At 46.0% G+C, this 14,805-nt stretch overlaps 1 protein-coding gene across 1 annotated transcript in view; it reads left to right on the top strand.

The window, feature by feature from the left end:
- The first annotated feature begins 127 nt into the window (after nucleotides 1–127).
- Nucleotides 128–14,805, top strand: part of ULK4 (unc-51 like kinase 4) — a 1,180,200-nt gene continuing 1,165,522 nt past the window's right edge. The window contains exon 1 of the mRNA XM_029589702.1: nucleotides 128–284. The gene's annotated coding sequence lies outside the window, so the exon portion shown is untranslated. The remainder of the gene's footprint in view (nucleotides 285–14,805) is intronic.

Genomic DNA, 14,805 nt, shown 5'->3' with positions numbered 1-14,805 from the left:
TCCCCCCCTGCGCCGCCCACGTGGCAATCCAGTCCCAACAAGGGGCGGCTCCGTTCCGAGGCTCCCCGCCCACATGACCCCCCCCCCCCCCCCCGGCAGCGCTGCTCCTTTGCAACAACCAAGAAACACTACAGGCCGCCTATAAGCCTGGAGCCCGCGGTAATCTAACTGCTGCTTCCGGCCTCGCAGTGACTAACGCTGCGCATGCTCCTTGCTGGCTATCACTGCTCCTGTCCCAAGTACTGTGTACCGCCCTAGAAACGGAGTAAGATTTGTGTTTAGAAGTAAGTCTGTGCTTAGATAAATAACTTGAAGGTGAAAGGAAATATTTAACCATCTTTATTGCGGCTAGTATTATTATTTTTTATTTCATGACTATATTGCGTTGGGCTATGTATGCGCGCAGCTGCTTTTGGGGGCGGGAAGGAGCTGGGTAGGGGTAGCGTATCTGACTGGGGCGGGTCGGAGGTAGGAGGACCGAGGCGCTAGAGAAGGCCTAGTGGAGGCAGAAGATGCTGTGAGAGCAGCGGTATCAGGAGCAACTCTGAGCGCTGTGGCCGGTGGTGAACCGGTTCTCGGCTCTTGCGTTCACGACGATGGAACGAAGAGAGCTCTGTAACTAATGGGCTGTTGGACCGTGGTTGCCAAGGGAACGTGAAGCCCGAGCATGCGCATTGGGTTCACTCCCAGCGACCCTTTGGTTCACCATCAGGTCAATGCAATAATATTGCTACTAATAAAGGGGCCGATGCAAAACAGTGCGCGTTTAACCAGCGGTTGGAGGCGCGATTTGTACGAGTGTCTACCTCCCTTTTATGCTATAAGGGGATTAGCGCGTCCAAAGTGTGTGTTCAGCTCCCCCCACCCCGAAACTAAAGCACTCATCCCATGCAAATTCATGTTGATGAGGCTATTCGTTATTCTCCCCCCGATTAAAAAAAAAAAAAAAAAAAAAAGTGTCCATTCTGCACATTTTTATGCTCAGAAATTAACCCCTATAAATCAAATACCCTGAATATAATATAACATGTAACTAAATACAATTGATAATAACCTGTTATATGAGGAATGTCAATATGTGACCATATGTACCTTCATACGATGCTATAAACCTTCTTGAGCTATCGTGTCTGTGAGCCCTGGGGTCGGGACTTCAAACATCATTAGGTACGTGGTCACTTATGACTCGTGGTGACTTTATATCCACTGAACCATGACACTTAATGTCCATTTCCACTTCTGAACTTATTGCATTAATAACTGGCCAATAAATGTAAAAAAGTCTTTGAAATCACTTATATGAAGTATTGTGGTCAATCTTGTGCAGCCGACACATAGATGTTTCGGAGGCTTGCTCCTTCTTCAAGGGCTGAGCATGATCAAGAAAGACTGTTAAGTCACTGTGCGGCTGAATGACAGTGAAAGGAGGTCCATGGAGAATCGATCTTATTATCGTTGGTGAATTGTGGTAATGTCACCGTGGTCTAAGAGCTCTGTGAATTGTTTGCGGCTGCTCTCGACGGTAAAGAGATACTGACTCTGCATTCAATGTAGCTCCGTGTACTACGGCTGCTCTCGGCGGTCAGGTAGCTATGTGGTGATATTTGGTATCTTTGCACACAAAGTTCTTTATCTACTATGCTCTGTTATGGTATCTCTGCGGTCAGAAATGCTCCGTGTACTTGATAACAGCTGCATTCGCCGGCCAAGTTGCTGCTTCTTATGCTGGCGCCAGCATAAGAAGCAGCATAAGAAGCAGCAACGGAGCATTTCTGACCACAGAGATACCATAACAGAGCATAGTAGATAAAGAACTTTGTGTGCAAAGATACCAAATATCACCCTTGAAGAAGGAGCAAGCCTCCGAAACATCTAGGTGTCGGCTGCACAAGATTGACCACAATACTTCAGATAAGTGATTTCAAAGGCTTTTTTACATTTATTGGCCAGTTATTAATGCAATAAGTTCAGAAGTGGAAATGGACATTAAGTGTCATGGTTCAGTGGATATACAGTCACCACGAGTCATATTTATTTTGTTCTCTTGTATTTATAGAGAACTCCTTATTTACATTGTACACTTGTATATAATTATCCTCCTCTATCTCTTTTATTTCTTATAATCCCAGTTCATGATCCCTTGTTAATTGTAACTGCTTCTCTTCTCCACGTTTAGTTATGTTTTTGGTTATATTTCTGCACCCCTGTTTTCTGTAAACCGACATGATGAGAACGAGTTCTTGAATGCCGGTATAAAAAAACCTTAAATAAATAAATAAATAAAAATAAGGGACCACATACCTAATGATTTTTGAAGTCCCGATCCCAGGGCTCACAGACACGATAGCTCAAGAAGGTTTATAGCATCGTATGAAGGTACATATGGTCACATATTGACATTCCTCATATAACAGAAATTAACCCCTGCAGGAGTTGGCATTAATTTCTGAGCAGCCCAAAAAAGTGTACAGAGAAGCACAAAATACTGATTTTCTGTAAATTCTCCAGCATAATATTGTGGCGATTTTAAGTAGGAGGAACCAAAAGGCTTAAAAGATTTAAAAAAAAAAAAAAAAGTGCTGGCGGTCAGGTTAGGAAAACGGACGCTCATAAAATTGATTGTCCATTTTTTTAACCCACTGACAGCCACCTCCTGGGCACCTTTTGCCCAGGAGGTGGCTGGGCGCATGTTGGGAAAGCGGGCGCTCAACACTGAGCGCCTATTTTTCGCCCTCATTTATTGCATCGGCTGGTTTTCAGAGTACATTTTTGAAGACCAAGATTACTATTTATTTACTTAAAATATTTATATGCCACTTATCAAAATTTGCTTAAGTGGTTTACAATAAAAGATTCATAATTAAAATCCCAATGAATGTAACAAAAGAACAGCAATAACATATTCCCTATACGTACCCAGATCAGTCCAGACTCCTGGGTTTTGCCTCCTCACCAGCAGATGGAGACAGATCAAGTTTCGACAGACTCTGCCTTATATACCCAGGTGCCACTCACAGTCTGCCAGTATTACTCTGCCTCCAGCAGATGGTAGGGGTGCAACACTCACAGTCTGTACTAGTTCTTTAAAAAAAACCCCCAAAAAAAACCCCAAGGTCCAGCGCAAAGGGTTTCCGTCAGGCTCCTGGGAGCTGGCCAGGTTCTGAGGGGACCATCCCTCCCGATTTGCACGTCAGTAGTGGCTCAGGGTCGAGGGCCCTTTTCTTACCACCAGTGTCCCATCACCATTAGAGCTTGGGGTGATACCGGGGAGCCCGGATCACTCACCCCAATGGGACCGCCTCAGCGTCAGGACCGGCAGGCACCGTGACAGGTTGGGAAAAAAAAAAGACATAAATATTTTTAAGATTTGGAAGGCATTTCAGTTTTGTTCGGGGCTCTCTCTCTTTTACTTATCGCCGGCAGCGGCTTGAGAGCGGGTTGCTTGGCATGTTTCCTTTTCTTTGATTTCAGCTTTAATTTTTTTTGGAGATGGGCTCATGCCGCACAGGGTGACCTGTCAGGCGTGTGGCTCTGGTCACGGCTGGCTTTCACGGGATGGGCTGTGTTCAGCCTGCATCCCCGGTGGCGAAGGACCCTCCGGTAGTCCCGGGAGGGTGGTCCTATGGGGTCGGACTGTGTCTATGGACCTTGCAGCCCTGCCTCTCTCGTCCCCATTGCCTTTCCCGTTGAGCGCAGAAAATGACGCCATCTTGTCTTCATTCTCCTCAGCGGCTCAGATAGCAGGGGGGGTGGGGGGAATCTCCTGCTGCCGTTATCGCCGATGCAGCAGCTGCCTCTGCGGCCAAAATCTCCAGCTGCACAGGGGGACCCTACAGATACAGATTCTGACGATTCTTCGTCGTCATTTACTTCGGATTTTGTCTTGTTGATGCACAAGGCCTTTAAGGCCCGGAAGCTCAGTAAAAAGTAAGAGGCTGACAGGGGGAGTTTGTCTGTCCCACCTCCTCAGCCTCGGAAGCGGCCCCGGTCCGAGGGACAGGGGTGGGGGGGCTGCCAAGGCTAAGTGCCCTGTCCGGGCTATGTAGGAGACTTCAGAAACGTCCTTGGAGGACGTAGATCCGGATGGTCAGGATATTCCAACCCAGCCCCTGAGCGGGGTAGAGAGGGATGGGGGACCAAAAACAAAGTGCTAGTCGAGGGTCCCAGGCCGTCGAGGGAGATGACCCCAAGGTGGTCCGTCTGTTCCGCAAGGAGGAACTGGGCCCCCTTATTCCCACCATATTGGGGAAATTATGGATTGAGGCGTCTCCGGCCAAACCTTGTTTGGGGTCTATGGATCCTGTTTTATTGGGCTTGCAGGGTCCGCCTACATCCTTCCCTTTCCATTTTTCGGCTACGGATCTCCTTTTTAGGGAATGGGACACCCCTGATTTGGGGTTGAAAGTTACAAAGGCATTGGACAAGCTTTATCCTCTGCCAGAGGAGGCATTTGAAATTCTTCGGGTGCCAAAAGTGGATGTGGCAGTGACTGCAGTCACGAAGAAGACGACAGTCCCGGTCACAGGGTCCACGGTTCTCAAGGATCTTCAGGATCGAAAGTTAAGAGCTGCAACTTAAAAAGATATTTGAGGGCTCAGCACTGGGAGTCTGCACGGCCATGTGTAGTAATTTTGTGTTGAGAGCTGGGCTTCGCTGGGTGCAGCAGTTGCTGGCCAACGAAGGTCTATCTGATGAAGAGGCTCGCCAGGCAGGGTGCCTTGAGGCGGTGGTGGCTTACAGTGCAGATGCCCTTTATGACCTCCTTCGGACGTCTGCTCGGTCCATGGTTTCTGCTGTTTCGGCCCGGTGCTTTTTATAGTTATGTAATTGGTCGGCAGATGTGTCCTTGAAATCCCATTTGGGTTCTCTCCCTTTTAAGGGCAAGTTGCTCTTTGGCAAAGAACTGGAGGATATGATTCAGTCTTTGGGCGAGAATAAGGTCCACAGACTGCCTGAAGATAGACCTCGGTCCAGAGGATCCTGTTCGTCCAGATCCCGTTTTCGGGGGAGTCGCAAGTCGCGAGCGCCTCGAACGTCCACTCCTTCCTTTCGGCAGAATGCTGCTCGGCCGCAAGCCTGGTCCCCGTCTTTTCGGGGCCAGTGTTTCGTTAGACCCGGCGCCTCCCAGTCCACTCCAAGTGGTAAGTCTACCCAATGATGGGCAGCCGATCTACTCCTTGGTTCCGGTGGTAGGGTGCAGACTGTCTCTGTTTTTCAAGGAGTGGACCAAGATCACATCGGATCAGTGGGTTCTCTCGGTGATAAGACATGGTTACGCCTTAGATTTTGCTTGCCGCCCGCGCCCACAGTTTCTGATATCTCCATGCGGGTACGCAACAAGCGGGGGGTGGTAGAGCAGACCTTGCAGTGCCTCCTCGCTCTCGGCGCCATTGTCCCAGTTCCTCGGTCAGCTCAATGTCAAGGACGTTACTCCATTTATTTCGTCGTGCCAAAAAAAGAGGGGTCCTTCCGGCCCATTCTCAATTTAAAACGGGTCAACCGGTGTCTTCGCATTCCACGATTCCGCATGGAAACATTACGATCGGGAATAGCATCCGTGCGACCGGGGGAATTTCTGGTGTGTCTGGATCGGACGGAGGCGTATCTGCACATCGGGATCCGAGCGGTTTACCAGAAGTTTCTGAGGTTTGCGGTGTTGGGTCAGCACTACCAGTTTCAAGCCTTGCCCTTCGGTCTCACTACAGCCCCTAGGACGTTTACCAAGATCATGGTAGTGGTGGAGGCTCAGCTCCGCAGATAGGGGTTGTTAGTGCATCCGTATTTGGACGACTGGCTGATCAGGGCAAAATCAGAAATGCTTTGCCAGTGGGCGGTCCAGCGAGTAATGCAGTTGTTGACTATGCTAGGCTGGATGGTGAACATGGCCAAGAGTCATCTTGTCCCTTTCCAGTCCCTGGAATTTTTGGGAGCTGTGTTTGACACCCGACGGGAGAGTTTTCCTTATGTCCGGTCGCGTGGTCAAATTACAAGGTCAGGTGTGCGCATTTCTTTCCAAGCATCCTCCGAAGGTTTGAGATTATTTGCAGGTTCTAGGGACCATGACATCGACTCTGGAATTGGTTCCCTGGGCTTTCGTTCACATGCGCCCTTTACAATCCGCTTTGCTCTCCCGTTGGAATCCTGTGTCTGAACAGATTTACCGGTCCTTACCGTTGACAGAGTTCGCTTGCTCCAGCCTGGATTGGTGGCTTGTTTTGGACAATTTGACCAGGGGAGTTCCCTTGGTGGTTCCCGACTGGACAGTGGTCACCATGGATGCCTTCCTTTCCAGTTGGAGAGCAGTTTGTCTGCGACAATCAGTGCAGGGGCTGTGGTCCTCGGAGGAGGCGCGATGGTCCATCAGTCGCCTCGAGACCAGAGCGGTCTGATTGGCGTTGCAGGCCTTCCTTTCGATTATCCACGGGAAGTCAGTCAGACTGCTGTCCGACAATTCAACCACAGTGGCTTACATCAATCACCAGGGGGGTACCAAGAGCTGTCCAGTGGCAATGGAGGCTTGGCTGTTAATCAGCTGGGTGGAGCAGAACCTGCTCTGCATAGCGGCATCCCACATAGCTGGGGTCGAAAATGTTCACTCAGATTTTCTCAGTCGCCATCGTTTCGATCCCGGAGAGTGGGAGCTGGCGGACAAAGTGTTTCAATTTGGAGTGAAGGCCTGCACCTTCTCCCACAGTTATTATTGTAAATCATTTGACTGTTCATGTAAACCGTTATTATACCTGTAAACCAGAGTGAAGGACTGCACCAAACTTCGATATATAAAAACATACAAATAAATAAACTCATCTACGACAGGAGGGGAACATCTTGCATGGATCTAATGGCGACGATCAGAAATGCCAAAGCTCCTCGCTTCTATGCCAGCCGAAGGGACATGTGGGCGGAAGGGGTGTATGCCCTGGTGCTCCTGTGGCTGACGATGGTACTGCTATATGTCTTCCCTCCTTGGCCTCTGATTGGCAAGGTGCTCAGGCGGGTAGAGGCACACCCGTCAGAAGTGATCCTGGTGGCTCCTGAATGGCCGCGCCATCTATGGTTTGCAGATCTGGTCAATCTGGCAGTAGATGGTCCTCTGCGGTTTCCGTGTCTGCCGAATCTTTTTCATCAGGGACCCGTATTTTTCGATCAGGTCGATCGCTTCTGTCTAGCGGCATGGCTTTTGAGAGGCAGCATCTGAAGCACAAGGGATATTCTGATGTGGTAGTAGCTACTCTGTTGAGATTGCGTAAGTCTTCCACTTCCCTCTCTTACGTCGGGGCCTGGAAGGTCTTTGAGTCCTGGGGTGTAGCTTGGGAGGTGGTCCCCACCCGGGCGTCCATCTTGGATGTTTTATGTTTCCTTCAGGCAGGGCTAGCTAAAGGTTTGTCATGCGGTTCCTTGAAGGTGCAGGTAGCAGCTCTTGGTTGTTTGTGCAGTTCCATTCAAGGGTTCCCTTTGGCTGCGCATCTGGATGTCTCTCGTTTTCTTAGGGGGGCGAAACATTTACGTCCTCCAGTACATCTGCCCTGTCCGTCCTGGAATCTGAATTTGGTTCTGTACGCTTTGTGTATGGCACCATTTGAACCATTAAATCGGTCAACCCTAAAGGATCTCACGTTGAAAGTGGTGTTCCTGGTGGCTATTGCTTCGGCTCGTAGAATATCGGAGCTCCAGGCCTTGTCCTGTCCTGTCGTTAGCCTTTCTTGCGGATTTTGGATTCGGGTGTTACCTTACGCTCGGTTCCTTCCTTTCTCCCGAAAGTGGTTTCCGCTTTTCATTTGAACCAATCGGTGGAGCTTCCATCCTTTTCAGATCTGGATAGTTCAGATTCATTGTCTTGGGATTTAAAGAAGTTGGATGTGCGCAGGATGTTACTGCGTTATCTCAGTCACTAATGAGTTTCGGGTTTCCGATCATCTGTTTGTGCTCTGGAGTGGTCCGAAAAGAAGGAATATGGCATTGAAGGCCACGATAGCTCGGTGGCTCAAGGAGGCGATAAATTCAGCATATTTGCTGCAAGGCAGGCCTTTACCCATAGGCCTAGGAGCGCATTCTACGCATTCTCAAGTGGCTTCCTGGGCTGAATGCTTTCACATTTCGCCACAGGAGATTTGTAGAGCGGCTACATGGAAGTCCTTGCATACTTTTTCAAAACATTACTAACTGGATGTCCAGGCGTCAGGTACGGGGAATTTTGGGGAAGGAGTGCTCAGAGCGGGCCTCTCTGGTTCCCATCCCAGGTAAGTAAAGCTCTGGTACATCCCAGGAGTCTGGACTGATCCGGGTACGTACAGGGAAAAGAAAATTGGTTCTTACCTGATAATTTTCGTTCCTGTAGTACCATGGATCAGTCCAAAGTCCCGCCCGTTTTCGGTAGAGAAGTAAAGGAGAGTCCGCTTTTTCCGTAATTGTTGATTCTTCAGGTCTGCAGATTATTTTTGTTACCCTGGTTTATGAACGTGGTTCGCAGTTGGGTTAGTGATCCGGTTTGGTTTATGGTTCCTGTATATAGTTAGTTTGAATTGGTACCATTCTGCTTTGATAATACGTAATATTGGCAGACTGTGGGGGGCACCTGGGTATATAAGGCAGAGTCTGTCGAAACTTGCTTTGTCTCCATCTGCTGGTGGGGAGGCAAAACCCAGGAGTCTGGACTGATCCGTGGTACTACAGAACTTGGGACCACGAAAATTATCAGGTAAGAACCAATTTTCTTTTACAAATCATTAGACAAAAATCTAAAGCAGTTAAATAATTAAAAATAGAAACTTATCACCTCACTTATTTATGATAAAATAAAAGGTGGCTGCAGTAAATATTCTATTTTTATTTAATTAATTTGTTAACTATAGTTAGCTAACTGCTAGTTTACTAACTACTGCTGCTATATTACCTACACTGTTGTATTTATTATTTTTTTGGACTCCCGATGCAGTAAGCTAATGATATACTAATGCATCAGGAGTTAAAAAACATGTAAAAAGTATAAAATCTGCAGTCCAACGCACATATTAACTAGGGAAGGGGGTGGAGGCTTTGACAGGCTATTCGGGTAAGTGGCTGCAGCTGCCACTGCCACTTACCCGGAAAAAAATCTGATTTATGCTTCTATCTGGCAGTGGGATGCAGCAGCCAGATAAACATCTAAATCAATTAAACGGCTATCTGCTGCAGGTCACCGCTTCTTAGCCAGATAAGTAGCAGGGAACCGTGCCAAGTAGCCATTGGAAGGCAGAATAATGATACTGGAAAGAAAAAAACTTTTTTTTTGAAGGGCAATATTAGCTTGATTGTCGGAAGTATGGAGAGACTCTCCTTTATGCATAAGGTGACTGCTGTTGAATTGTGAACTGCTTGGTTCTGTAAGGTGCTTTGTGATTAACAACTAGGTTCGGTACTTAAAAACAATCAGGCTGAGGCAATATGGGCATGCTAAAAACGTGTGTCCACCTCTTCTGGGAATTTAAATCAAACTTATCATTCAGGTCTCTTCATTTATATCATGTTTGCCTGGGTTTTTAAAAACATAGATTTCACCTAAACTGTACAGTATTGTGGTTGCTGTATTAGTCCACTTGAATATGTAGAAATAAGGGCTAAGAAACAAGTTGTAGGTGATAACTCTTCCCTGTACGTACCCGGATCAGACTCCTGGGTTTTGCCTCCCCTCCATCAGATAGAGACAGAGAAGTTTTAACAAAACTCTGCCCTATATCCTAAGGTGCCACCTACAGTCCGTCAGTATTTCTCTGTCTCCAGCAGATGGTGGAGGTGAAAAACCTACAGTCTGGTCTGATCACCTAGTGATTAAAAAAAAAAAAAAAAAAAAAAAGTAGTTAGACATTTAGGTGTTTGTTTCTTTAAATTATAATTAGCAAAAAAAAAAAAACCCAAGAAGAAAAAAAGTCAGGCACAAGGCAGATTTCGTCAACCTCCCAGGGGGTTGGTAGGTCCTGAGGGGACCATCCTCCTTGGTGTTGGAGGCAGCTGCTGGTAAAGTCGAGGGCGCTAGTACCGATTGGAAGCAACTCTGGTGATGATACTGGGGAGCCCTGCTTACTCACCCCAGACAGTCCAGGACCCAAGGAAGACTGCCGGGCAAGTTTCTCTTTTTAAAAAAAGTGTAATAGTTTTTTCTCTCACTCGGGCGCAAACTCTTTTCCCTCACTGCTGCACCCATTTGACTCTCCGCCTATTTTCGCCGTGTTGAATTGATTTTTTTTTTTGGTTTGGTTTCTTTCTTCCTCTCCTGATGCCCTGGAGCTCGGCATGCCGCACATGCACACATCTGTCTTGGGACGGCCTTTGTTCTGAACATAACTGGGTCAGACCAAGGATCCAACAAGCCCAGCATCCTGTTTCCAACAGAGGCCAAAGCAGGCCATAAGAACCTGGCAAGTACCCAAACACCAAGAAGATCCCATGCAACTGATGCAATTAATAGCAGTGGCTATTCCCTAAGTAAACTTGATTAATAGCAGTTAATGGACATCTCCTCCAAAAACTTATCCAAACCTTTTTTGAACCCAGCTACACTAACTGCACGAACCACATCCTCTGGCAACAAATTCTAGAGCTTAACTGTGCGTTGAGTGAAAAAGAATTTTCTCCGATTAGTCTTAAATGTGCTACGTGCTAACTTCATGGAATGCCCCCTAGTCCTCCTATTATCCAAAAGTGTAAATAATCGATTCACATCTATTCGTTCAAGACCTCTCATGATCTTAAAGACCTCTTTCATATTCCCCCCCTCAGTCATCTCTTCTCCAAGTTGAACAGCCCTAACCTCTTCAGCCTTTCCTCAGAGGGGAGCTGTTCCATCCCCTTTATCATTTTGGTTGCCCTTCTCTGTACCTTCTCCATCGCAACTATATCTTTTTTGAGATGCGGCGATCAGAAATGTACATAAGAACATAAGAAAATGCCATACTGGGTCCATCAAGGGTCATGCCATCCAAGGGTCCATCAAGCCCAGCATCCTGTTTCCAACAGTGGCCAATCCAGGTCATAAGAACCTGGCAAGTACCCAAAAACTAAGTCTATTCCATGTTACCATTGCTAATGGCAGTGGCTATTCTCTAAGTGAACTTAATAGCAGGTAATGGACTTCTCCTCCAAGAATTTATCCAATCCTTTTTTTATACAATTCATACAATCGTGTAGGCAACCCTGCCCCATTCGAGCATGTTATAATCATTAACCACCAACTTTCTCCTATGTTTTTATATGTGCATATGTTTTAATGATATTCGGTTGAATGAGAGATGTACAGAGAGTTCATTTTACGCTGAAAAAGCGGGACTTTCAAACACATATAGAGACTTACATCTACATCAAAAGAGAGTGGGACGCAGTGGTGAGGATACATTTTAAATCCATTTTTGAGATATTTCAGGACTGCTGGTACATTATAAGTACCATTTTGTTGGATGTCACGATTGTATGAAACACCTAACCCACTCCTCTAAAAAGTTTTCTTTGAGTATTTCAAAAACAATGGTTCCACTAGCGAGTAGGTTATGAAGGTTGTATAAAGTAATTATTACACATTAGAGAATACATTATTTATTTATTTTATTTTATTTAAGTTTTTTATATACCAACATTCAAGACGGTAGTCCCATCATGCTGGTTCACAAGAAACAGGGGTGCAATAAACTTTACAATTTGAACAATGGTGCAGAAAAGCAGTTACATGTAACAGGGAATCAAAAACTTGGAGTAAGAAGGAAAATGAAGATCAGATAATTATATATATATAATAACATTATAAGAGGTGGCTATTAATGCTATTACTAGCGAAGTATGTTGATTGAAGGGAGTTAAGTAATGTTGGAGTTAGGAAAGGCCTGCGTGAACAGCCACGTCTTGAGTCTTTTCTTGAATGTTGAGATGCTGGGTTCCATTCTAAGATCCGGGGGAATGGAGTTCCATAAAGTTGGACCAGCTGTGGAGAAGGCCCGATCTCTAAGCGTGATGTGTCTGGTAGTTTTGGCTGGAGGTACTTGAAGAGATCCTTTGTAAGCATCTCTTGTCGGTCTTGTTGAGCAGTGTAATCGGAGAGGGATATGGAGATCGATTGGGGCTAATTGATGTATGTTTTTGAAAATGGTGAGAATGGCCTTGTAGATTATTCTGAAGTGGATAGGCAGCCAGTGGAGGCCCATCAGGATAGGTGTTATGTGTTCTCTTCTCCTGGTGTTAGTGAGTATACGGGCGGAGGCATTTTGGACCATTTGCAATGGTTTGGTGTGTGATGAAGGGAGACCAAGCATGATGGTGTTACAATAGTCCAGCTTTGCGAAAATGATTGATTGTAGGATCGTTCTAAAGTCATGTGTGTGGAAGAGAGGCCGTATTCTTTTCAACACTTGGAGCTTATAAAAGCAGTCTCTGGTGGTTTTGTTGATGTTCGCTTTCAGGTTTAGGTGATTGTCAATTAGAACTCCTAGGTCTCTCACTTGTTTAGTGTTTGGAGAGGTTGGATGAGTGTGTGTGAAGGAGCTGTTTTCTGGTGTGATGATTAGAAGTTCCGTTTTTGATGAATTTAGTATCAGGTTGAGACTTGTGAGAAGCTGTTTGATATTTTGGAGGCAGGTTTCCCAGTGAGACAGTGTGTTTGCGAGTGACTCCTTGATGGGGATCAGGACCTTAATATCGTCAGCGTAGAGGAAGTGTTTGAGATTGAGGTCCGTGAGCAGTTTACATAAGGGTAACAGATAAATGTTAAACAAGGTAGGAGACAGGGATGAGCCCTGAGGGACTCCTACTGACGCGGGGTGAAGAGAGGATTCTTTATTATGAATCTTAACCTTATATCCTCTGTTGCTGAGGAAGGTTCTAAACCAAGATAGGGCAGTGCCCGAGATACCTATGGCTGTTAGTTGGTTGATGAGAAGAGAGTGATTGACCGTGTCAAATGCAGACGAAAGGTCGAGTAGGATCAGAAGGAAGGATTGTCCTTTGTCTAAGCCTAGGATGATGTGGTCGGTCATAGAGATGAGGAGGGCTTCCGTGCTTAAGGTTTTACGGAATCCATATTGTGATGGGAATAGTAGGTTATTGTCTTCAAGGTAGTTTGAGAGTCGTGAGTTTACCAATTTTTCCATTATCTTGGCTATGAAGGGGAGGTTGGCTATCGGTCTAAAGTTGTTAGGATCGTTTGGGTCCAGATTTGGTTTTTTGAGAAGGGGTTTGAGTGAGGCTAGTTTGAGGTTGTCAGGGTAGAGTCCTTGTGTGAGGGAGCAATTTATGATATCTGCCAGGGTTTTGGAGATAGAGTCTGGAATTGATAGTAGTAGTTTAGCTGGGATGTGATCTGAAGGGTGGGAGGAAGGTTTCATTTTCCTAAGGATTCCTTGGATCTCCATGGATGAAGTTGTGTCAAGTTCTTCTAACTGAGTGTAGTTGATTGAGGGTTGAAGAGTGGTTAGTGGAGCAGTGGGGTTAGTGGGGAGCTGAGATAGAAGAGTGTTGATTTTGTTGCTGAAGAATAGAGCTAATTCTTCCGCTTTCGATTGAGCTTGGTCATGTGCAATCTCTGGTTGGTTTAATTGTGTGAGGTTGGCTACATAGCTGAAGAGGGCTTTGGCATCGAATACCAGGTCGTGTATCTTCGAGGCGTAATAGTCCCTCTTGGATCTTAGGGTGCTTGATTTGTATTGGTGCAGAGATGATTTGTAGATTGAAAGGGTGTTGGTTCCTGGGTTTTTGCGCCATTTAGCCTCATTTTGTCTTAGTTGGAGTTTGAGCTTTCTTAGTTCTGAGGAGAACCAGGGCTGTCTTTTGGAGGAATTCTGGTGTGTTTTTTTTGTAATTGAAGGGCATAGCTTGTTGGCTATAGTTTCGGTGATTGTATTCCATGATCGAAGTGCTGAGTTCGGATCTGTAAGGTCCAGTTGGTGGAGTTGTGGTGATAGGTGATTATTGAGGACTTCTGGGGAGCAAGTTTTCCTGTATGTGAAGGAGGGCGAAGGAATGCAAGCCGGGCTAGTATCTTTTATAGAGAATGAAGTTGTTATGAGGTAGTGATCTGACCACGGGACCTTTGTGCAATCTGGGATAGATACGGGCTTGATTGCAGCGTTAACGAAGATCAGGTCTAACGTGTGGCCGGCTTTGTGGGTAGGTTTGTTAACTAATTGAGTGAAGCCTAGCGCTGAGAAGGCTGTGAGTAGTGTTTCACAGTTAGGTGATGGGGTGGGGTTATCTACGTGCATATTGAAATCACCTAGAATGATAGCTGGCGAGTCAAAGTTGATGAGGGAAGAGGTTAATTCGACCAGTGGTGAAGAATCTGATTCCAGGAGTCCTGGGGGAGCATATACGAGCAGGATTTGGAGCTTGTCTGAGGTGAAAAAACCGAATTCAAGTTTTGCATTGGAATTGGATTGCTGTAGAGAGAATCTGAGGTCCTTTTTAGTTGCTAAAAGAATACCTCCTCCCTTTTTTTTATGACGAGGTAGCGAGAAGAAGTCGTAAGCCTCTGTAGGTAATTGATTAATTATTGCTGTGTCTGAAGGTTTTAACCACGTTTCAGTGATTGCACATAATCTCCGGTTTCACGTCGGTGAGGTAGTCGTTTAAGATTACAGACTTTTTCGTTAGGGATTGAGCATTGAAAAGGCTTAAAGAGAAAAGGGTGAGGCCTAGCAGTTGCGAGGTAGGAGTGATCAAACTTGAAGAGAGGGATTTAAGGTTGTGTTGTTGGGCATGTCGGAAAGAAATTCTTTTAGGTGGTGTATTATGTTGGAGAATTGGAATTGTGAAAAATGGGGCCATTTGTAAGAACTAAGTTGCGAGATT

Source organism: Rhinatrema bivittatum, chromosome 2 (genome assembly GCF_901001135.1).
Source record: "Rhinatrema bivittatum chromosome 2, aRhiBiv1.1, whole genome shotgun sequence".
In the NCBI taxonomy this organism is placed as follows: Eukaryota; Metazoa; Chordata; class Amphibia; order Gymnophiona; family Rhinatrematidae; genus Rhinatrema; species Rhinatrema bivittatum.
Note: the sequence above shows the minus strand (reverse complement) of the source record. Positions and strands in the feature narration are given on the sequence as shown.